A 24,742-nucleotide genomic window follows, 5' to 3' on the forward strand; every position below is an offset into this window, starting at 1 on the left:
TGATAATGAGCTGAGACAGACCACATTGGGAGAGGAAAGCGTTGAGGTTCTCTTCTTTAGTAATTGTGAACATTTTGCCCTGGGGCAAAAGTGGATGGTGTGGTGCTGCCTTCAGGTGTGGATCTGCCTTCAGGTGTGGTGCTGCCTTCAGGTGTACTCGCTCGGGCGAGAGATAGCGCGACTCTCGCCCCATCTATTGGAGATTCTGTTCACCTAATGACCCAAAGCTACTCAAAGCCTCCTAGCATTACTTAAATAATGAAGGAATATGGTATATTTATTCACTATAATGTTGGTGCTTAATGCAGAACACGAGAAAACATATATTTACTATAAAATAATATACTTCCATTATGAAATAAGTAAATATGTGGCCTCACAGGAAGTCAACGGTCCAGGTGTCAATGTTGTGGAGCGACTTATCCAAGATATATTGTTGTCTGGAAAGTGTTTGTTGGCATATCAACCTTCTGTACACAGTGATCCAGTCGTCGCACTTCTCTCCTTAAATGATCGCAAATTTAGTTTATTATATTAACAAGTAGAATACGTATTTCTAATAATATCTAACATACCTAGCCAGAAAATATTTAAGACTTATTGAAAAATATATGTCTGGAAGTTAAATCGACTTCATAGAACAATAGTGTTGGTCTATACTAATCGTTATTCGTTAGTAAGCGTTCGCTACTTAAAGCATTTACTGTACTGATGTAAAATCTCCCATGTCTCTTCGCACATGGAACACCGAACCTTACACACTCTCTGATATATTGTTTAATTAATAGAGATTTACTAATAAAGCTTATAATTGTATATGTTATCAAAAAGGCATAGATAAAGTCGTTCTTACGTTTTAGTCACAGAGATTAGATATTAGTAAATTAAAGTTCATTTTATTCAGGAAAGTACATAAATAGTCGATTTACAAACATAATATTGGATTTATAGATAGAGCTAGTACATACAATACCTAAAGCCACTAGTACGCATAGCGTTTCGGGCATATTACTGAGAGAGGAAAGATATTTATATTTAAACAATTTTTTTTTTTTACCGACGCTCTCCCTATTGATGAGAACTACAACCTAATGAAGATAAATGTTAATTTTATGTAGATACTGTAATAAACGAAAGTTTTTAATGTCATCAGAGAAGCAGAAATATAGGCAAATTTTAAATCCCTTGTCATAAATATAACTGAAGTGAAAGCAAAGATATATGCATTTTGATAGTTACAAAGACAGCTCTTTAACACGGGTGGAACACGAACAAGGGGAACTTAGTACCCAAATGAGCCACAGAGATATTAGAAATAATTTTTTCAGTGTCAGAGTAGTTAACAAATGGAATGTATTAAGCAGTGATGTGGTGGAGGCTGACTCCATACACAATTTCAAATGCAGATGTGATAAAGCCCAATAGGCTCAGGAACATGTACACCTGTTGATTGACGGTTGAGAGTCGGGACCAAAGAACCAAAGCTCAACCCCTGCAAGCACAAATTAGGTGAGTACAACTAGGTGAATACAGCTGAGGGGCGGGACCAAACAGCTGAAGCTCAATTCCCTATGCATAACTAGGCGAGTCCATAGGAATTACCGTTTGTCCTGGCGCCATCTATGTTTTGACAGCAGTACTACTAATGTTCCCACGTTATGTGAAGATCGCTATACGGGTGTTACGGTCAGTTGCTCTTCTATATATGTTTATGGACAACGTAGGTGATTTGAGGCAATTTGCGGCCAGAGTGAAATAGTATCCACGCGGTGAGGGATGGAGGAGGATATATACTGCTGTGTACTCGACCAGCGGGTGAGAGGTAAGTTATATCGAACAATTATGGGGAATAGATGGGTTATTTTAAGCGTAGAATGTCAGGTAACCGGTAACTACACAGTTGGGGTAGTGTTTTTTTAAGTCTTTGTTTACTAAAGTGGAACATTACATTATGCCTTTAGCTGAACAAGTCTACTGGTGGGGGAAGTAGACGGGTTTTATGGAAGTTTTTTACCTAAATATTTGTATTTGGTTAACTAGTTCAGCCGTTACCAGGGAGGGTGTTCCTTTAATCTAATATAAAAATTCTAGACGGACAAAGTGATTAAATAAAGAAATTGAATAGAACGAAGTGGTTTGCCAGGGTGCTTAACATTTAGTTTAGTTCACTTACTATGCAGCCCATGCTTAAAGAATGCAAGTTTATCATATTGAATTTACCGCAGTTTTACTGCATTTAATATACCGTTTTTACCCTATTTAATTATGTCGGGTAAAGGCCGGTCGTGGAAAGTTCCTAATATAGCAAGTATTAAAGGAAAAGTTTGAGTTAACTTTAACGCTTAAGTTAGTGACCAATTAGCTTAGTCTATTGTGAGGATAGTTACTAGAATCTAACATTGCAAGTGCCATTTCTCTACTCTTTTTTGAGAAACATGACTAGATACATGAATTGCATAGTTTTATTACTAAATGTTCATGGATTAGGTTGCATAGTTGAGGAAATGGTGATAAGGTTTGTGATTTTGTATACCTTGACTTCAGCCGAGATTTTGATAATGGCGCAAAATTGATAGGGGCTCGGATCATTGGGAATGCTGACTGAAGTTGATTAGGTCATGGCTATACCGAAGGAAATTGGTATAAATGGGGTTAAATTGGGAGAAGTGTTGTAAGTAGTGCCTAAAAGCTCTCCTTGGACCTCGGTTATTCGCAAGATTATGGTTTAGACTGCAATAGTTGCAGAATTGGCAAATAAAAAATACCGATGCCCTATATAGTTTTGAAATGGTTAAGACTACCAGATGCAGTTTAATGCTGACAAATGTAAGGTTTGGGGGCTAGTTAAAGATGATAGATGTTGTAGATTGTTAAGAGTATTAAATTTTTTGCAGGTGATAAATTCTCCCCGAGCTGGCACTGCTCTCCAGCCTGGGATGTTGATTGGTTAGTCTTCAACTGCCTCCCAACATGGTAGTGAGGTCCTGAGCTGACATGCAGTAAGGAACGTGGAAAGCTTCCTGAATTGGCACATGGTATGCCTCCCTTTCAAACCAGCAGCTGGCACAAATGTTCCAGCTAACATCAGAATAGTGGATGAAGCCCACACTAAAATGTAAGTGGTACAGTAAATGGACACCCCCCCTCCCTTTTGACACTGAACAGTTGGGAGGAAGGGGGGGGGAGAAAGTGTGGCTTATAGTTCTATTGCTACATTGGAATTAGAGGGTAGAAGTTAATTGCTAAAAACCTATTAAATATTAGGGTATGGAAGTCTAGGCTTAGGCTAGTGGGTACCATATCTGCAAGTTTAGTCGTTTCAAGAATGTATTGAATAGAATGGTATGTTGAAATTGTGAAAATTGTAATGTGGGGCATTAGATCTTAAACAGCATAGTTGAGGGTGTTTTAATAATAATTTTAATGAAATATAAATCTTGTTTAGTTAACATTAAATGTTTGTTAAATAAGCTTTAATCTATAAATGTATAACACTGTTAAGGGTAATCATGAGTCAAATAAAGTTAATGGCAGGAAAAGTTTTGTTCTAAGTGATGGTATTTTTCCCTTGAAAGTAAAAAAAGTATTCAATGTTTACTTTAGCTTGGTTTTAAATTTATATAGTTTTCCAGAATGTGGTTTGGAAAGTCCAGAAGTCCCTCTTGTCAGTTGGAAGTTAATTGCTTAAACAGAATCAGGAGAGTTGTAGTAAAGGTTAATCTGAATAGATTTGCATAAAAGTAAAAAAATAGTAAACAATATAGCAATGGCTAAAGATAAATATTAATTGCCATTGAAGTGCAGTTGTGGATAGTTTCTCAAATGGCATTTACTGAAACTTGGCAAATTGATGCCATATATTTATATTACTAAATTAGATCTTTACTACTGCTACTAGAATATGTAGGAAAGGTAAATTCCTTAAAGAAATTGTTTCCATCAGAATTTGTAAAGTACTGAATGCTAATTTGAAAAGTAAAGCAAGATTGGCTTTAAATCTGAAATTAATTTGTTGAAATATTTTTCAGGTGAATGTGATTATGATGCATGGACTGGCTTGGAGTGAGGCTCCTTTACTCTGCAAAAGGAAATCTACAAAAGTGGGCGAGTTTGAATTTGATGTTTTAGCTATATCAATGACCTAATCTTAATTCTCTTATCTAGTCCATTTATAGGTGTGTAACCATGTCCTACTGTAACAACCCACAGGGGATGATGTTTGTACTGATCCTACCCCATTTCATAAAAGGGGACCAGACAGTCCTGTAGATTTCCCTGGCTTGGCTTTTTCAGAGCTTTGCTCTACTACCCATCTAATAGATGGACTAGGTTTGCATAGGTTTAGGGACCCTTAACAATGGTTACATTGTTAATTCTCACAGGGCTTGTTTGCTGAATGGGTGGATGCATCTAAAACTTTAGTGCCTGGCATGCATTGTACAGTGCTTTGAGTAAAGCATATGTACAATGTGTTGATGGCACTAAAGTGGTGGATGTAATGCACCCATTCAGGGAACAAGCTCTGCACTAAAATCTGAGGAAGGGATAGGCCTTGCTGAGCCTGTTAAAAGATAGGCTGTTAGGATTTTTTGGGCTTGTTATTAGGCATTGGTGATAATAAAAGTAGTGTCCCTGTTTAATGTTTATTTTTCTTTTACAGGTGATTGTCTCTGGAGTTGTCTTGGCCTTTTGGATCTTCTGTTCATCTAGGAGCATCTGTCCCACAACCTGAAACGGTAATAAATATTAGATGTATTATAAATACTATATGTAAAACTTATTAAATAAAACAATTTTATTAATGAAACTACTTTATATACCTTATCCTGAAATTATGCTGGAAATTGTTTACTACTATTGATGCAATGTTTAAACATCTGAATTTTTTTTACTTTGAAAATAAATACTTGGTAAAATTTACACCTATTTGTAACTTGTTACATAGGTGCATGCAAAATGCATTGAAAAGATGTAAAAGTGGACTACCTATTCAATTTACATAAACTAACAAATATTGCAAATTAGTCTGAAATATTAAAGTGGAAGAAACTTGAGTCAATATTTTAGTTTTCATATTTGAAAGTAAATTTAAAGCTATGCAACACCTAAGCTTTGTACAAATTATAATTAAATTAAATTAACTAAAGATCATTGTTAAATTTACAAAACATTAGAAAAGTGACACTGAAGCATCTATACAACACGGTTTTCACGAAGTCTTTGGTAACTTAAATTTAATCAAAGCTCTTAAATGATTTGTCTGCCAAACTCTTCAGATATTCTGAAATATTTTACCTAGATTAAAACAATCATTGTTTGAAAGGGCAAAACAGATTACTGTCAATTAGTTTGACTTAACATCTGCAAGGTCCTGAAGGAATGGATTTTTTTTTGTAAAACTTTGTTTGCTAAAAACAAACCCTGCCTAATGAACCTGCTCATTTTTTTTAGAAATGGTCATTGCAACATTACCAAAGGCCATTGTTTTAATAGCCAAAGTACCAAATGAAAGACCAAGAAGCAACAAACAGGTACATGGTAGAAAGGACAAAAGAATGGTTACGAGGACCCTTTCATTTGTTAAAGAAAGGACTGGGAAAAATGCTGTCATACCACAAGGAGTCTTAACCCTTGTCATATACATCACTGACATTAATCTAAATATTACCAACCACAAAAATTGCTGATAACATGTTATAAAAAAATAAATATAATATTGAGGCCTTAATGCAGATCTCTAACTCTACAAATAGTAACAAGACTGGCAATTTCTTAATATAAACAGAAAAAAAATCAAAGACCTTGCACATGAGCCAGAACAATCCATATCACAACTACCACATTAAAATGAAACAACAATGAAGGTAAGGTAATTACCAAAAGAAGGCACCAAAGTGCAAAATAATCAGAGGGCGCTAAATATCACCAAGAATACCAATACAAGAACAAAAACGCATAAGGCGAACGATATCAACAGTATCCGATTCACCTAGAATTCTATCGAGGGACAAGTGACTGCGAGGGACGGTCGGAAAGCAAGACACACGCTCGTCCTGGAAGTCAGGACATTCAACAAGGATATGCACAACTGTAAGAGGGACAACGCAGTTCGGACAATAAGGAGCAGGGCGGCGCTCCATTAAGTGACCGTGGGTTAAGCGGGTATGACCAACCCACAGCCGTGCCAAAGCAGTGTCCCACCGCCGGTTACGGTGGTAGGAGGAAGGCCACGGAGACACACTAAGTTTGAGAGTACGCAGCTTGTTACCAACCACAGAGGACCAACAACCCTGCCAACGGGGAAGAATGAATAACAGGATAAAAGTCGGAATAAGGAATACCTTTACGGGAGATGGGACAAGAACGGATAGCTTCCTTAGCGGCAGCATCCGCACGCTCATTGAAACACCAATATGGCTGGGAACCCAGCAAAACTCTACTGGTTTAAATTTACTAGAAATAAGAAACAGCCAATGTTGAATCTCAATGACCACCGGATGGACAGGATTAAAGGACCCTAGAGCCATGAGGGCACTACGAGAATCAACTACAACCACAAAGGAGGAATGAGAATGAGAAAGCAAGAGACAAAGAGCATAGAGAATAGCATAAAGTTCTGTCGTAAAGACGCTAGCCTCCGAAGGGAGGCGACACATGTAAGTACGGTCAGGAAAAACAACAGAGTAGCCCACACCATCCGCAGACTTAGACCCATCAGGGAAGATGGAAATAGAGTGGGAGTGCGAAGAAAAGTGCTCAAGGAAGAGGCTTTCAGAATTGTAGGAGGGGTAAAGGCTTTAGTAATACAAGTCAAGGACGTACAAAACTTGGGAAGGGGGACTCTCCACGGAGGTAATGAAGGAACAATACGAGGAGAAACATTAGAAATATGAACAGAAAGAGAATCCTGTAAGCGAGATAACTGGACAGAAAGTGGGAAACAATGAAGAGGAACAGGAACCACAGGAGAAGGAAAAGTCAATGCACGACAGAGGCGAGAGGAAGGATGTTGGAAGGACCGCGCAAGATAGCGAAGACAGTAGCGATCACGGCAGTCCTGAAGAGAGAGAAAGCCAGTGTCAACATACAAACTAAGGGCGGGAGTCGAACGAAAGCCACCAGAGCCGAGACGCAATCCAGTATGGTGCAAAGCATCAAGATGGCGAAGAGTAGAAGGAGAAGCAGAAGAGTATGCAGGACAACCATAATTGAGTTTAGACAGGACGAGAGAGGAGTGCAAATAGAGGAGCGTGCGCCTCTCCGCTCCCCAAGAAGTATGGGACAAAACCTTAAGGAGGTTAAGGGCCTTAGAGTATTCAACTCTGAGGCAAGAGATATGGGCTGACCAAGACAACCGAGTGTCAAAGACTAACCCCAAAAGCTTCGCGGAATCCCTGTACACAATGAGATGACCATAAAGCAACAACAATGAAGTAAAGGTCCTTTCAGTAAGAATCTATCATTCACTGAAAGTTGCTGCAGTTAAAAATAAAAGAAAATACAAGTCCCTAGAAATAAACAAACAACCTTTTTGACTAAGGAAAAGAAGGTAGTTATTCTACTGTATAAATCTAAGTATTCACTTAGATAACTGTATCCAAGCATAGAGGTTCCCCCCCCTTCCCTTTCAGAAAAACATCTACTTTCGAAAAAGTTTAACATTGGCCAACAAAAATGATTCCAGAACTAAATTGCCTAATACCAGGAACAACTGAGAGCCATGACAAACACTGCAACCCTCTCCTACCCCCAAGTCTTATGCTATTTATGATCCAAGGTAATTTGGCATACTATACTGTACTTCCTACAGACGAGTCTAGTGAGAGGGTGATCTCCTGGCGATTAAATTGAAGCACGATACAGGTGTCAACGAACATCAGTCAGCCCACTTGTCAGCACAGTGGATAACTAATGACATCATAATCTGCAGTGTTGTATGCCTCCCTGTGGCCATTTAAATCAATAAAACACAGGGTTGTGGCAATGTTTACAGCATAAGGCAAGGTATAGAGGAATCCTGGAATCCATGTAATGTGTAGTCCTTGAATATGCTTTAGGCAACAAAATTGAATAACAACATTTCTGGTGTTCGGCTATATAATCCGACTTTCTCATTCGGTATAATGTTTTAAACCTAAATAGGAATTCACTTTAAAGGTCAATTTATTTGGAAAGTGCTAACCAGATTCCAAATTACTGAGCTCTGAAAGTACTACAAGGCAAGTTTAACCGAATGAGTGTTTGCCTATCCATACCCCCATGAGGTATGTGACAACACTGAATAAAGAAAGGGTCTTTGAGCATTCACCGTGCAGGGATTTGACATGACCAATATAGCCAAGTGTTAAAGATCATTCTAAGCAGTTCTGCACAATCCATATACTATCAATTAATATAATTGTACAATGGTGCTTGGTGGATGATATTTCCTATTAAAACTCATTGGACAACTGTTTGTATTAGACATTTTAAACCTACAAATGGTAGCCCTAGATATTGCACTACAGTATTAATTACAAGATGAACAATGTAAAATCAATACCACAACAGCAAAGGATGACGGCTTTTCAACAACCGACAAACACACAGGTCTAACACCAGCCATCCCGAGAGAGGACGTCCCAAGCATGTACACCCCACAACTTTACATCACCTTTGCTACCTCACGCGAGCACGCAACAGCATGAGGATGCCATACTCCCAAACCAACTCCATGCACTTTGAGGCTTTAACAACTCAACATTTAAAAAGTTGATTTAAAAAATCAAACACCTGAATTTTTCCCTAATTAAATTTACTAGGGAAATGCACACCAAGCCATGAAACTTACAATGAAGATGAACAAACTACACACAACTGTCACCAAACTTCCACATACCACCCCCCTCTCACTCCTGCCCTCCCTCCTTAGGTGCTCTGATTGGCTGAGCACCTGAGCCACCACCACTCACCTCTTGTTGTGAGAGCCTAAAGCATGTTTGGTTGCACTTTAAAAGTTCCCCAGTGTACTCGCCTAATTGTGAGTACCGCCTGCCCGGTTCACCATTTTGTTTTTCAATCTACCTCAATTTACCCCTTTACAGTCAAATATTATGCAAAATTCTGTTTAAGACTTGTCCCTTCTTAACTTAAATAACTGCTTTGGCCATCTGCAATCTTTCTAGGTGGGTAAAAATGACTCTTGAGGCCAGAAAGGACTTATCAGACGGCGATCATAACAATACAGTGCACACACAAAATCACAACCTGATATACACCAAGCAGAAAATCCACTGGAGCTGTGAGGCGACGTAAACCCTTGCCCAAGGCACTGGCAGCTGCATACTCTACCACAGTATATTACTCTTTGTAAAAGTCTTACAACCGGATTTCGCCATAAATCACAGCAAGTTTTGAGGCCCCTCCTTGAGTCAACGTCTTACGTAAGACCTACAAGCACTCAGGTGAAGGCTGAAGCAGTTCAACACCATACGCCCCAACTTCAAATACACAGTTGAGAGGCGGGACCAAAACGTGATTTTCTGTGTGTGCCTGAAGTTGGGGCATACGGTCTTGCTTCACCCTTCACTTTACCCTTCACCGGCGTACTTCAGGGGTTTTATTTAATACTTGGACTGGCTTCAGTAGGGCCTCCAGACTTTCTGTGGCTTCACAAGTGTCACGTGAATCCCTTGCATAGCAGTGGAACTGCCTTTTCCCTTCACCTTCAATGCCTCTGCACTGGAAGTATACATCTACACCAGCCCAGAAGAGTCATCAGTCCTGCCACCTCTCCATACCCTCCAGGGCCTGGCACGGCCTGGTACGACTCAGAGGCAAGCCGGGCGCCACTGCTAACTGGCAGTTTGTCCCCACAAACAAGCAGTTAGCCGCCTTCAACTGGCAGTGGTACAGCTCAACACAAAGGCACCGCCAGCCACAACGAGCAGTTTGCTAGTTGACCAGATGTCCACCTCGTGTTGACACTGGATGAGTCATCACCGCCGGACTATATAAAGAGCGCTACCTCCCTGGAGAGGCAATCTCTCCCTTAGTGCTCTAGGATCACCTTGGTGTCTCTAACCCGTCGTCCACTTCCAGCCAACATCATGTGACTGATGCCATGGTGGTATGGTAGCTGTCTTCACAACACTAGTATATCTTCATACTTTTATTCATTGCTTATAGTTTATTTTTTGCATTTAAGGTCATACTAACTGGTTCACCTTTGCATTACATGATAGTCAAGTATTGTCATGTGTTATTTTTGTTCATTACTATTTCAGTAAATTGTTTAATTATTTATTTGATAATTTTCATTTGTTTCCACCTGCAACTTACACACTGCAAGGCCAATAGCAGCATTTCTTTCATTTATGTGAGGGAGAGCCATACCATCTTGGTTCAGTATAGCTGTGATACCATAACCCGTCACACAAGATATCCAGTTGTAAGACTTTTACCATCAGTGGTGGTAGAGTATGCAACTGGCAATGCCTTTGTTACAGGTTCGCTTCATCTCACAGCCCCAGTGGATTTTCTCACACATTTGAATACATGAAACAACTTTATTTGATACATTCCAAACCAAAGTACTGTACAGTACAGTAATTATCAAACCATCAAATGTGTGGGATAATCATAGTGCGCTAAATATCACTAACGTCGCCAATACAAGAACAAAAACGCATACGGCGAACAATATCAAAGGTATTGAATTTACCAAGAATTTTATCGAGGGACAATTGACAGTGAGGGATGGTCGGGAAGCAAGACACGTAAGTCCTGGAAGTCAGGACATGTAGAGACAACGGTTTGGACAATAAGAAGCAGGGCAGCGCTCCATTAAGTGCCCGTGAGTTAAACGTGTATGACCAATATACAACCTCGCCAGAGCCGTTTCCCACCACCGGTTACGTTGGTAGGAGGAAGGCCACGGGAACGCACTACTCTTAAGAGCACGCAGTTTGTTACCAGTAACAGAAGACCAACAACCCTGACAACTGGCAAGAATGGGGAAATGAATAACTGGGTAAAAGTCATAATAAGGAATACCTTTACGGGAGATGGGACATGTGCGGATAGCTTCCTTAGCGGCAGTGTCCGCACGCTCATTTAAGAACGCACCAATATGGGTGGGAATCCAGCGAAATTCCACTGTCTTAAATCTACTGGAGATAAGAAACAGCCAATGTTGAATTTCAACTACCAAAGGATGGACTGGATTAAAGGATTCTAGGGCCATGAGGGCACTGCAAGTGTCAACTACAAACACAGAGGAGGATTGACAGCGAGAAAAGAGTTGATGAAGAGCATAGAGAATAGCATAAAGTTCTGCCATGAAGATGCTAGTCTCCGGAGGCAGGAGACACAAAGGTGCAGTCAGGAAAAACAACAGAGTAGCCTACACCGTCTGCAGACTTAAGACCCATTGGTGAAGACGGAAATAGAGTGGAAGTGTGAAGAAAAGTGTTCAAGGAAAAGGTGATTTAGAACTGTAGGAGGGGTAAAAGTTTTAGTCATGTGGGTCAAGGCTTACAGAATTTAGAAACGGGGACCCCTCCATAGGGGCAAAGACGGAATGACACGAGGGGAAATATTGGTAACACAAACTGAAAGAGCATTTTGTAAGAGAGACAACCGTACAGAAAGAGATAGGTGGTGAAGGGGAACAGGAACCACAGGATGGGTAAAGGTCAAGGCATGACATAAGCAAGAGTGAGGGTGCTGTAAGGACCGTGCAAGGTGGAGAAGACAGTAGCGATCATGGCGATCCTGTAGAAACAGGACGCCAGTTTCAACATACAGGCTTAGGGTAGGTGTCGAAGGAAAGGTACCAGAGCTGAGCCGTAACCCAGTATGATGCAGTGTGTCCAGATGGTGAAGGGTAGAAGGAGAAGCAGACGAGTAAACAGGGCCATAATCGAGTTTAGACAGAACGAGAGAGGAATGTAAAGAGAGGAGCAGTGTCGATTAGCTCCCCAAGAAGTATGGGACATGACTTAAAGTTAGTTAAGGGCCTTAGAGCATTCAACTCGGACGTAAAAAATATGGGGCGACAAAGACAAACGAGTGTCAAAGATTAGCCCTAAAAGCTTTAGCAGATTCTTTGTACAAAAGGGGATGACCCCTGTTACCTAACAGTAAATAGGTATCTGGGAGTTAGCTGTTACAGGCTGCTTCCTAGGGGGGTGCGTGTGTGGGAGAAAAAAAATTTAGTAGTTAACCACTGAACTGCTCTGTCTCCAAATAACACCCTGGTGCACAAGAAATAAATTCTTTCCAAAATTTTTTTTTCTCTTCTTATATTGTTAAAATGCAGAGTCTGATCACGGGGAAACTAAACAAAAAATATTGTATGTGACTTACTTTAGCTGCGATGGAGCTGGGAAGTTGAGCAAATTATGGGCGCTGAGCGTTGGAGCGATGGGGGTCTGTCGGCCCCGCCACCCCGTGCGACGGCAGTTGCTGCGAATAAAATGTTGCGCAATTATTTTGAAGTTTCTCATTCATTTCTTCTTTTTTTTTTGCTGTAATATTTTTTAAAAGTGTGTAATTTGTGGAGTTTATATAATTCAAAGTATAGAACATCGCTATGCTCAAAATTATGGGCCTCATATATGCGACATATTCTACAATCAAACAGTGTTTTTGCTGTTATTACACTATATACTGTGACGGAGTTCCCCCCCTTATAATTCTCCCATGCCTGCAGTAAGAGTCATGTCTACTTTTCCCAAGCGTTCTCTACGTTGCAGGCTACAATTTGGTATATGGGAGAGAGTGAAGTGTTCTCGGAGAGCCGAGAAATTTGCGAAATAGTAATATTTTGGCCTGTGGTTTAGGCCCTTTAGGGAGCCAAGATGGCGCTGGCTTCCCTGATCTCCCGCCAAAACCGTGTGACGTCAGTGGCACCGGATTGGTCACCGACAGCAATGTGGCACTGGGAGCCAATGAAAACCTCCCGTGGCGAAAGTGACGTCACGAAGGAAGGGGGTCCGGCCAGCACGCCGGGCTGGCGCCAGCAGTCAGACACGACACGTCATAGAGGTCGGACGTGCGACGAGTGGTCCTGTCTGTCGGACAGCTGTTTCCCACTACCGTGGATTTACGCGTCACCTGAAGTCCGCCAGTACTCTGAGAAGTCTTCCCTAGTTCATGTGTTGAACCAGAAGAGGGAATTGACGGTTATTTGAGCAACAAGTGCTCCAGTCAGGTACTGTGCCAGTAGCAGTGAAGCCGTGCAGTGACGTACGTGACGTCTGTGGCAATTCACCAGTTCGTGACAGCGTAGTGGCTGACAGAGCCACTGGGTAGCTGAGGAAGAGAGGACTATTTGGGGAAACCGAACGACTGTAGCTGAGACGTAGGCGACAGCCGTTGCTGGGAGAAGACGACGGCCAGGAGACCGACTCCAACCTTCATGAAGTCAAGGAGGAGGACGGACCTGCAGTGAGGAGGCACGGAGACGACGCGCTAAACGGTGGGACGACGAGAGGCTCTGGTAGGACACGACGACGTGTAGTGTGGGGGCGTTCCCGACACGAGGACCAGGAGCTACATCTCGACTCTCATCGGAGGATAGGGTGAAGTAGGTGGTTCTAGTTCCCTCCCCATTCCCCTTTAGTTAGCTATATTATTTGGCTATATTATCTAGCCTGAAGATTTTATATGTCGTGAGCAAGTCTCACCCATGTCACGATAAAGCACCAGTGTGCTAGACAGTACTATCAAGAGTACTTGTAATATTCATGTTGATTATTGGTGTGTACAGACACCAGGAACCAGTGATAAATTTACTGTGTTGTGTATATCTTTCTATAGATTTTGATATGAACATATAGTGGTAAATTATATGTAATATTATGCCGGTATTTGGAGGTTAGGCTATGTGCCCAGAAACTATTTATTTTCCATGTATTGATGATTGATTTATATACCATATATATGTCTATGTCCATTCAGTGAATAATCATTTGTGAGTACAGTGAATCATTGCGTTATCGCCCACGAGAGAAAGTACTGAAAACTCCCGTGTTAATATTTCATTATATATTGTTGGATAAATAACAGTGTAAGACCATTACAGTGAATCATTGTAGAATTGATTGTAGAAAAGACTGTTTGAGCCTGAGTACAGTGTAACTAAGTAATTCGGTTTATTTGTGCCAATATAGAGTGTGCGAGTTTCTAGTAATATTGGAGAATTTAAAGAAACCGCGCGCGTGAATCTAGCAAACAAGCAAATTTCGCGCGGAGTGACCATTGCGATCAGCTGTTCTTGACACTTGATGAGGAGGGGAGAGTGTTGCCCTCTAGCGGTCGCATAATATCCGTGGGAATTACCGGCCGAGTCAGGATCAGTTGATTTATCGATTATTGTGTGGCATTGTGACATCTTTCATACATTTTAAGTAAAATATAAAACTCTCTTTGTGTTTTTATCATCCCCTCCATTGATCTTGTGGCTATACTAAACCTGTAAGCATAGAGTGATAACAATAAGTACCTGCCTGATTCCTGATCTTTGAGTATGACCTTGCCAAGGCTACCACTGAATACACCAGTCCACTGATGGTGTTATTGGCCACCTTAAACACCAATTGGCGACCTTGTGATTAACCGTAGAGCCCTATTGTTGGGGAGGGCACACGACAGTCGATATGATCGAGTCGTGTTCTCACTCTTTCTTAATAAGAGGCCGTTAAGATTGACTGGGAGACTCTCCTGGCGTGCAGTGGCGCCGTGAGGATCGAGGGAAGACCCGCAGGGCTACGGTGAGTTACCTTGAGCGTAACTATTGCTCACCCCAGAGTAAGGGTAGATAATAATAGAGAGGTGAAACCCCCCAACATTGGCGACCTTGCCAGGATCTCGATCGAAGTAAAGGTTGCAGTGGTGGTACTTGGCAGTGGTGTTAGAGATCAGGTGAAGGTTATCACTCGTAGCACAAGATGGAGGATGATAAAGTAACCAGGTTTATTGACTCTAGAGACGAACAGGTGCTGGAAGAGTGCACCAGGGCACAGTTACAGGCTATAGCGGATCATTTTGGAATAAAGCTGAAATCTGCCCGAGTTGGTGAAAGAAGACTAGAGATAATGGCTCAGCTCAAGGCTCGAGACGAAGCTTTGGGGGAGGAACGGCCCCAAACACCTGCCAGTGAGGGTGAACACCTGAGTATTGGTGGAAGCAGCAGGGGATCCAGCGGCAGCAGGCACAGCATTAAGCTGGAAATAATGAAGCTGCAGCTAGAAGCACAGCAGCGCAAAGAAGAGCGAGAAGCAGAAGCGCAGCTGAGGAGAGAAGAGGCACAACAGCGCAAAGAAGAGCGAGAAGCACAACAGCGCAAAGAAGACCAAGAGCGAGAAGCACAGATGAAGCGTGAGGAGCAAGAAGCACAACTGCGCCGAGAAGAACAAGAGCGAGAAGCACAGATGAAGCGTGAGGAGCGAGAAGCACAGATGCAGCGTGAGGAACGAGAAGCACAGCTGCGCCGGGAAGAACACGAGCGAGAAGCACAGCTACGCAAAGAAGAACGAGAGCAAGAAGTTAGGCTGAGACAAATGGAAATAGAAGCCAACCAGGAGGTGGAGCTGAAGCGAGCTGAACTGGGACTAGGTGCCCCTGCCCCGCCACAGGAAGACCGACGAGTGAGGGAACGAGACCTGCCGGTCTTTGTGCCTAGTGAAGCCGAAAGTTTCTTCGATCACTTTGAGAGAGTTGCTGCTATGAAGAGGTGGCCGAGGGCGGAGTGGGCGGAGCTGGTCCAAGGGAGGCTCACAGGTGAAGCTCGTGAAGCCTTCACTATGCTCGACTTCCAAGAATGCACTAACTACGATGCGGTAAAACGAGCTGTGCTCCGTTCCTTTAAGCTCACGCCAGAGTGTTACAGAAAGAGGTTTAGAGAATGTACCCGGTCGCCAGGAAAATCGTATGCGGAGACGGCGAGGGACATGGAAAGAAAGTTCCTTAAGTGGATGGACTCTGAAGAAGCGGGGTCGGCCGAAGAAATCAAGGAACTAATGGTCATGGAAAAGTTTATGTCCGTGCTCCCTCCTGAGATCAGGATGAGGGTAAAGGAGGCGGACATAGAGGACCTGAGGGCCGCAGCCGACCGGGCCGACATGCTAGAAGAAGCCCTACGCCCACGCCGAGAGGGACAGAACCGACCACCCGCATACGTCGGAAACGATAGGAGTTATAGAAGGACGGATGGATGGAGGACAGGAACGAGTTCTCCCAAGTCCCATTTCTCAAGTTGGAACACCCGAGGATCAAAAGGTGTTGTAGAGCCGATAGGGGAGAACCAAGCTGAGAGCTCGGGAACTGTTACTGCAGGGAAAGAAACGACAAGTGAGGCGGGAAAGACACAGGGTGTGACGGTCTCTGGAGGCAGTGCTAAGGCGAGCGGTGGCGGATGGTCTCCGCCGAGGGGCCGCTGCTACAACTGCGGAATACCCGGACACGTCGCGCGGGAATGCAGACGCCCTAAGCAGCGGGGACACGTTGCTTTAGTGATGTTCGAGGACCAGAGGGCCGAGGGAGTGCGGGATGAACCCGTGCTGAATGGGGAGAAGAAAGTTCACCCATTCATGTGTCAAGGAACCGTAAGGATGGGGGTCGCAGACCCCATCCCAGTGAAGATGCTAAGAGACACCGGGGCTGACTTTACCCTGGTAAGTGAAACCCTGTTCCCCGAGGGTTACAAGAGCACCAGTGTGGGGGTGGCAAGGGTGGCCACTGTGGGAGGCCCAGTGAGGATGCCCCTACACCAGGTAACTTTAAATTCCGAATATGGCTGCCAGACCCTAGAGGTGGGAGTCTGTACATCAATACCCGAGATGGAGGCGCAGGTCATCTTGGGGAATGACGCGTGTGGAGGATATGTCCTCCCGCATCTCATGAAAGGCGAAGAGTGCCCAGAACAACACGAGGAGACAGGCGAAGATTCGAACGTCTGTGGGGACGAGAAGGGAATCGCACCGGTGGCGATCCCAGTTTGTACTGTGACACCGAGACAACGCGAAGAACCAGGAGGTTGTGGATCTGATGGGGCTGAGGAGTCGACTGACAGCCTGGGAACAGATCACCTCTGCGTAGGACCCAGAGAACGAGTGGGGGGCGAGAGTAGCCCGAATGGTGAGTTGCAGGTGACACTCACCAGTTCTCCAGGGGTAAGCCGCACTCGTCTCGGAGAGTTACAGCAGGAGGAGTTCCCCAAATTGGTTAGTAAGGCCGAAGGAGGACGTGTGGGTCCTGAGAAGGCTTACTTTCCATTTATCTATATTATATATGCCATGCTATCCATGCTGAAGGAACGGTGGACACCAGGAGCGACCGTGGGAACGGTGATTAAATATGTCCAGAAGTTCAAAGAACGTCTCACTCGAGCGAAGAAACTGGCTAGGAAACTCCTGAAGAAGGCGCAACGTAAGATGTCGGAGTGGTGCGACAGGAGAGCTGTGCAGAGGGATTTTCGGGCCGGATCACAAGTAATAGTTGTGCTGCCAAGTAAAGGTAGAGTGACCAGGTCGCGGTTCAAGAGACCATACCGAGTGCTGCGACGGTTGGGTCCAGTGTCGTACGAGATTGGGAAGCCGGATGGACCCCGGAAGAAACAGGTGTGTCACGCAGGCCGCCTGAGACCTTTCTTCACTGTGAAAGGAAGAGCCGACAAGCAGGACGGAACGATGTCCCGAGAAACCCAGCGGACGACGGGTCTGAGTGTACAGAGGGACCGAGAACTCCCGGAGGAGGAAAGTAAGTGGTCCAGGGCGGACGGCACCAGTCTCACCCGCACTGAGAGTCTGACAAGGATCAAGGTCAAGCACATCAAGGGGAAGGACGACGTAGTAGCGGATGCCCTATCCCGCATACACTAACCAGACATGACTCTTATTTTAAGGGGAGGGGTATGTGACGGAGTTCCCCCCCTTATAATTCTCCCATGCCTGCAGTAAGAGTCATGTCTACTTTTCCCAAGCGTTCTCTACGTTGCAGGCTACAATTTGGTATATGGGAGAGAGTGAAGTGTTCTCGGAGAGCCGAGAAATTTGCGAAATAGTAATATTTTGGCCTGTGGTTTAGGCCCTTTAGGGAGCCAAGATGGCGCTGGCTTCCCTGATCTCCCGCCAAAACCGTGTGACGTCAGTGGCACCGGATTGGTCACCGACAGCAATGTGGCACTGGGAGCCAATGAAAACCTCCCGTGGCGAAAGTGACGTCACGAAGGAAGGGGGTCCGGCCAGCGCGCCGGGCTGGCGCCAGCAGTCAGACACGACACGTCATAGAGGTCGGACGTGCGACGAGTGGTCCTGTCTGTCGGACAGCTGTTTCCCACTACCGTGGATTTACGCGTCACCTGAAGTCCGCCAGTACTCTGAGAAGTCTTCCCTAGTTCATGTGTTGAACCAGAAGAGGGAATTGACGGTTATTTGAGCAACAAGTGCTCCAGTCAGGTACTGTGCCAGTAGCAGTGAAGCCGTGCAGTGACGTACGTGACGTCTGTGGCAATTCACCAGTTCGTGACAGCGTAGTGGCTGACAGAGCCACTGGGTAGCTGAGGAAGAGAGGACTATTTGGGGAAACCGAACGACTGTAGCTGAGACGTAGGCGACAGCCGTTGCTGGGAGAAGACGACGGCCAGGAGACCGACTCCAACCTTCAAGAAGTCAAGGAGGAGGACGGACCTGCAGTGAGGAGGCACGGAGACGACGCGCTAAACGGTGGGACGACGAGAGGCTCTGGTAGGACACGACGACGTGTAGTGTGGGGGCGTTCCCGACACGAGGACCAGGAGCTACATCTCGACTCTCATCGGAGGATAGGGTGAAGTAGGTGGTTCTAGTTCCCTCCCCATTCCCCTTTAGTTAGCTATATTATTTGGCTATATTATCTAGCCTGAAGATTTTATATGTCGTGAGCAAGTCTCACCCATGTCACGATAAAGCACCAGTGTGCTAGACAGTACTATCAAGAGTACTTGTAATATTCATGTTGATTATTGGTGTGTACAGACACCAGGAACCAGTGATAAATTTACTGTGTTGTGTATATCTTTCTATAGATTTTGATATGAACATATAGTGGTAAATTATATGTAATATTATGCCGGTATTTGGAGGTTAGGCTATGTGCCCAGAAACTATTTATTTTCCATGTATTGATGATTGATTTATATACCATATATATGTCTATGTCCATTCAGTGAATAATCATTTGTGAGTACAGTGAATCATTGCGTTATCGCCCACGAGAGAAAGTACTGAAAACTCCCGTGTTAATATTTCATTATATATTGTTGGATAAATAACAGTGTAAGACCATTACAGTGAATCATTGTAGAATTGATTGTAGAAAAGACTGTTTGAGCCTGAGTACAGTGTAACTAAGTAATTCGGTTTATTTGTGCCAATATAGAGTGTGCGAGTTTCTAGTAATATTGGAGAATTTAAAGAAACCGCGCGCGTGAATCTAGCAAACAAGCAAATTTCGCGCGGAGTGACCATTGCGATCAGCTGTTCTTGACACTTGATGAGGAGGGGAGAGTGTTGCCCTCTAGCGGTCGCATAATATCCGTGGGAATTACCGGCCGAGTCAGGATCAGTTGATTTATCGATTATTGTGTGGCATTGTGACATCTTTCATACATTTTAAGTAAAATACAAAACTCTCTTTGTGTTTTTATCATCCCCTCCATTGATCTTGTGGCTATACTAAACCTGTAAGCATAGAGTGATAACAATAAGTACCTGCCTGATTCCTGATCTTTGAGTATGACCTTGCCAAGGCTACCACTGAATACACCAGTCCACTGATGGTGTTATTGGCCACCTTAAACACCAATTGGCGACCTTGTGATTAACCGTAGAGCCCTATTGTTGGGGAGGGCACACGACAGTCGATGTGATCGAGTCGTGTTCTCACTCTTTCTTAATAAGAGGCCGTTAAGATTGACTGGGAGACTCTCCTGGCGTGCAGTGGCGCCGTGAGGATCGAGGGAAGACCCGCAGGGCTACGGTGAGTTACCTTGAGCGTAACTATTGCTCACCCCAGAGTAAGGGTAGATAATAATAGAGAGGTGAAACCCCCAACAATACACACATTGTATATACCCATCTACGTATGTATTCACCATAACGATCCACTATGTTGGTATGGTGAGCCCAAAAAACATGAGTGAGCTGCCACACCCTGCCAGTCCTCCCTCACTCCTCCAACACATTACTCGCCAACATTCCTCCTCCCAAAATACTGTTATTGTGTTTATTACACTATTTACACACGTTATGTATAAGTATGTACATGTTTTATTCATGTACATACGTACATACTTGCCATCTCCTCACCTCTCTCTCTTGCCTACTTAATGCTCTTGCTTCCCTCATCTCATCACAATCGACTTTATAATGGTCCAGGACGGATCGAAATGTCGTCGTGTATTCAATTTCCAGTGTGTGGTTTGGTCAACAATGAAATCTTCTTGCAAGATCTTATAAAGAAAACCCCTAGAACGAGTTTTGCAGATACGAAAGAGTTTAAGGTGAATAGGGGATGGTTTGAGAAATTTTGAAAAAAGACGTGGTATTCATAGTGTTGTGAGGCATGGTGAGGGTGCCAGCTCAGACAAAGTAGGGGCTGAAAGATTTGTTCGTGATTTTAAAGATTTTGTAGATACTGTATTGATGGATATATTCCACAACAAGTGTTTAATTGTGAGGAGACATGGCTATTCTGGAAAAAATTGCCGAAGAGGACATACATTACCCAAGAGGAGACGTCACTGCCCGGACACAAGCTAACTTGGGCTAACTTGTGTCAGGATAGGCTAACTCTTGTGCTGTGTGGCGATTTGAAAATTAAACCCTTGCTCGTGTATCATTCCGAAAATCCAAGGGTTTTACAAAATATATAACGTGCAGAAAAACTGTGATGTAGAGTGGTTTGCCCTGCCATCAAAAAATATCTGCAAGAGAAAAGTTTGACACTAAAGGGCCTGCTTCTCGATAATGCTCCTGCTCATCCTCCAGACTTGGAGGATGCATTGTTGGGGCCACTTTTTTTTTTAGGGATATTCCTGCATGGGCCCTAAGTTTCTGGCTAATGAACCAATGACATGAAGGAGGAGTTTTCAACCTACCTTGTGTTAGGTGTGCAGGGGTCAATAGGCTGAACATAATGTCAGGAGCAAAGGGGGGCATTTGCCTCTTCAAACACAATTGTGACCATCTTCATCTCTTCGAACTATCCTAAATGCGCTCTTCACCTGTCTGACCAAATTGGGTGTCCAGACCACCTTTGAATCTGAAATTGTAAAATTAATAGTGATTTCAGAATATTCAGTCCATTTATACTAACAAAATTATATACAGTATACTGTAATTGAAATTTTACAGAATGATAAAGGCAATTTAGTAACTTTGTTAAAATGCACATGGGGGAAATACATGAAAATAGGTTAATATGGTTTGTAAGGTTGATGGGAAATGTTTATTACTTTTATGATTTAAAAGATGTATAGCCCTGATACTCCATCCTGGGTGCATTCCACCAGGTAATGACCACAGCAAAAGTTTTCCACGAGGCTCTATTGTCACACAAACTTTTCACATTTTCAAACTTGATTCATCTTTTTCCCCCTCGTTCCAGGGGTTTTCTTTAAAAGGTCTTCATGCAAATGCCTTGGTTTCTCACAAATGATGGCCTCTGAAATGCTATCACCTGCTAACTCTTTGTTGTGTATCCAAATTAATAAAAACTTTTCAACATCCTCAAGTGTTTGTGTTCTTTGTTTCGGGATTGTTGATATGCCTTTTGCCACTTTAACGCTCATAATGTCCCTTTTCTTAGCAAGTATAGTGCATATTGTTGACATAGATTTGTTGTACTGCCTAGCTAGTTCAACAACCTGTGCACCGTTTTGACGTTTATGAATGCTCTCTTGTTTTTCCTCTATGGTCATTCTCACATGTGTTTTCTTGGCTTGAACCTTACCACTGGCTTTCTTGGGACTCATGGCAAGATATATAATAACAAATTTTATGTTCAAATAGCCAAAAATCCCAAAACAAATGTAATGCTTTATAAAGAATTCAGGCGCGATAGTTACTAGGCAGGAGACACTGGTAAACTGAGGTGCGATCACCATGCCACCACGCGCTAGGTCAGCCCATACGCATATCAACAAACTCATTTCCCGAGGCAAAGTTTGTAACCCGATTCAAATTTTTCGAAGAAATTAGGTTCGTAACCCGAAAAGTTCATAAATATTCATTCGTAAGCCGAGGTGTCACTATATATAACTAAAAAATTAAACTCAGGATTACTTTCAACCCCCACCCCTTTTGCTCTACTCCATCGCCACCTACCTTCACCCCCCTCTATGATGTACTCTTCCATAGACACCTACCTCTGCCCCCCTCCTCCCCTCTACTCCTCCATCATCACCTACCTTCACACCCCCTCCCTTCTCCTCCTCCATCGTCACCTTCCTTTCACCCTCCTCTATGATGTACTCTTCCATAGACACCTACGTTCACTGCATATAATGCTCCCCTCTACTCCTCCATCGTCACCTACTTTCACCCCCCCCCCTCCGCTCTACTCCTCCAGGGTCGCAGACAATTTCACGAGCGTGAGAACTACGAGTTCTCTAACTACTCTCACACTCCTACTCTCTCACCAGTGAGGGGGAGGGAAGGAGGGAGGAAATGAAGGAAGAAAGGTGGGGGAGAGAGAATAGGAAGGGAGGAGGAGGGCCTAGATACATTTCTTCCATATAGATAGGTAGACTGAGGGAGAGCTGCTTGCCAAGAGCCCTATCAGACAGGTTTCCTATTCCTCAACCCTCCCTAATATGCCACATCCTGGTCAGGACAACTTGCTCGATTGTTATTCTTGGTGTGGCTCGAGAACTGATCTCGAGGCGGGGCATGGGCATGGATTATCTCCCTGGGGCACGCACCTCCCTGCCCCAGCTCTCTCTCTCTCTCACATAATCTATCAAGGGTCTAACATGAGGTCATTGTGCCTACCAGAAGTGTATATGTCCAAGGCTGTCCACCTGTCTGGACCATTCAAATGTATAAACACGTAATTAGTCTATTAAAATTATATATAATGCTACAATTATAAATTAATTTGTTCGTGGTCATTCGTTTATCAGTATTTTAATATGAGGTATATATACGCATGTATGTATACGTTGACGTACACATATATGATTATGTGTATAGAATGATTATGATTATGTGTAATCATATATGATTATATCTAATGGAATGCATTAGTAAGTGATGTGGTGGAGGCTGACTCCATACACAGGTTCAAGTGTAGATATGATAGAGCCCAATAGGCTCAGAAACCTGTACACCTGTTGATTGACGGTTGAGAGGTGGAACTAAAGAGCCAGAGCTCAACCCCAGCAAGCACAATTAGGCGAGTATATGACCGAATGCACATGTACACTTTCAAATGAATTAAGATACCTTGAGATACACAATGACTTAGTTTAAATAGTTTAAACACATTATGGTACTGATTTTGACATGCTGATGTCTGGAAGGGAGAGGGGGTGTGGGGGGTTATTGTCTGAGGTGGAGGACCAGAGGAGGGGGTCAGTGGAAGGATGGTGGCTGGAGGGATGCCATTGTTCTAATGGTTATGAAAACAATTATTGATGGCAGGAATTCAGTGGGTGTGTACTTCACCCGCACCATCACCATACTATGCCCTGCTACAACCCCCCCCCCCCCCCCGCTCCACCCATGCTGTGCAGGGCGTATTACACATTATGGGATAACCGACTGTCTGTCCATTCCTGTCTGCTCGTTATGCTGCCCTTCCTTTTGAAAATTTTCTGCTTTATCGACTTCCTTCAAGACCACACGTTAGCCTCTTATCACGCCCTCTTACCACTCTCGGAGCCGGCTCTTCTATACAATAGTTACCACTCAGTCCCCAAGGTGAAAAAGTGTCCGGGCACATGACTTGTTACGTGTACTTATTTGCGATTCGTTTGGGCTGTCACGTGTGGTGATTAGTGTTGGGTAAGGCTAGGCCAGGTCAGGTCAGACTAGGCCAGGTCAGACTAGGCTAGGTAAGGCTAGGCCAGGTCAGGTCTGGTCAGGTCTGGCTAGGCCAGGTCAGGCCAGGCCAGGCTAGGCAGGGTGAGAGAAGTAAAGCGGCAGGTACTTACGTTTCCGAGAAAGTAGCGGCGGTAGTATATTGTTGATTTAGATTCGACGACATCCTGAAGCTAGTAGGTGGCGGCCTCATCGCTCTCGAACTTCTTGTTGTTGTAGGGGATACGAGGCACACCCAATATCCCCCTTACATTGATCACCTCGCACACTAATATTTTTACTCTTTCGGACACCAGATTTGTCTGTTTCGTATATGTATAATTGTTCAATATTAAAACCACAATAGAATGCTCTAAGTACTTTCGTATATTAATACATCTTCAGAAGGAATGGTTCGCTCTGAAGATGTATTAATATAAGAAAGTACTAAAGGAAATTCCTGTTTCAATTCTTCCTCCGTGGTCTGACACTCTTATTATATATTGTATATACTGAATTATATATACTATGCTTATATAATATATACTGAAATATTGTTACATTTAACGTATGAAACAAAGTATATATCTGTATTTTTAATAAAATATAAAACATTAATATTTATCAACGTATCTCTGTGAATTACATAATTTATCAGTATTGTACAGCCTGTGATCTCCACCTGGCTGGCCACTGAT

The 24,742-nt window shown here is 43.4% G+C and overlaps 2 long non-coding RNA genes across 2 annotated transcripts; one reads left to right on the top strand and one right to left on the bottom strand.

Annotated features, from left to right (window-relative positions):
• Window positions 1-1,533: 1,533 nt before the first annotated feature.
• Window positions 1,534-4,807, top strand: LOC138371463 (uncharacterized). Its single transcript, XR_011230503.1, has 4 exons — window positions 1,534-1,822; window positions 2,895-3,115; window positions 4,029-4,100; window positions 4,661-4,807. It is a non-coding gene; the product is annotated as an uncharacterized lncRNA (long non-coding RNA).
• LOC138371462 (uncharacterized) lies at window positions 4,630-24,337 on the bottom strand. Its single transcript, XR_011230502.1, has 4 exons — window positions 24,179-24,337; window positions 21,122-21,285; window positions 12,349-12,447; window positions 4,630-4,728 (listed from the first exon to the last, which is right to left on the bottom strand). It is a non-coding gene; the product is annotated as an uncharacterized lncRNA (long non-coding RNA).
• Between the last annotated feature and the right edge of the window lie 405 nt (window positions 24,338-24,742).

The sequence above is a fragment of the Procambarus clarkii genome, chromosome 35, assembly GCF_040958095.1.
Source record: "Procambarus clarkii isolate CNS0578487 chromosome 35, FALCON_Pclarkii_2.0, whole genome shotgun sequence".
Taxonomy (NCBI): Eukaryota; Metazoa; Arthropoda; class Malacostraca; order Decapoda; family Cambaridae; genus Procambarus; species Procambarus clarkii.